Source organism: Suricata suricatta, chromosome 12 (genome assembly GCF_006229205.1).
Source record: "Suricata suricatta isolate VVHF042 chromosome 12, meerkat_22Aug2017_6uvM2_HiC, whole genome shotgun sequence".
Lineage (NCBI taxonomy): Eukaryota > Metazoa > Chordata > Mammalia > Carnivora > Herpestidae > Suricata > Suricata suricatta.
In genome coordinates this window covers 6,600,125-6,600,614 of record NC_043711.1, presented here as the reverse complement: position 1 = coordinate 6,600,614, position 490 = coordinate 6,600,125, and positions in this window count along the sequence as shown.

Genomic DNA, 490 nt, shown 5'->3' with positions numbered 1-490 from the left:
AGTATTATTATAGTATTAAGTAAGTTCTTAAGAAAACTGTTTATGAATACATCAGTACTAGTGTTATGGGAACACTGAAAGGAATTTATTCCTGCAACATTCATGACAGTGTTTGCCTTTGCACAGCTGAAGTGCAGTGTGAAATGGGGTACTGCACGGTTAGCAAGAAAACTCACTTTATCCTGGTAACAAATATGAGTTCTGAAGCAAATATAACTATATATCTCCTTTTTTTAAGTTTATTTATTTCTTCTGAGAGAGACACAGCAAGTGCAAGCAAGAGAGGGGCAGAGAGAGAGAGAGAGAGAGAGAGAGAGAGAGATGGAGAGAGAGAATCCCAAGAGAGGTCCACGCTGTCAGTGCAGAGTCCGATATGGGGCTTGAAGCCACAAACCATGAGATCATGACCTGAGCTGAAATCAAGTCAGATGCTTATCCAACGGAGCGACCCAGGCTCCCCTAAATATTTATATATACATATATTAATATA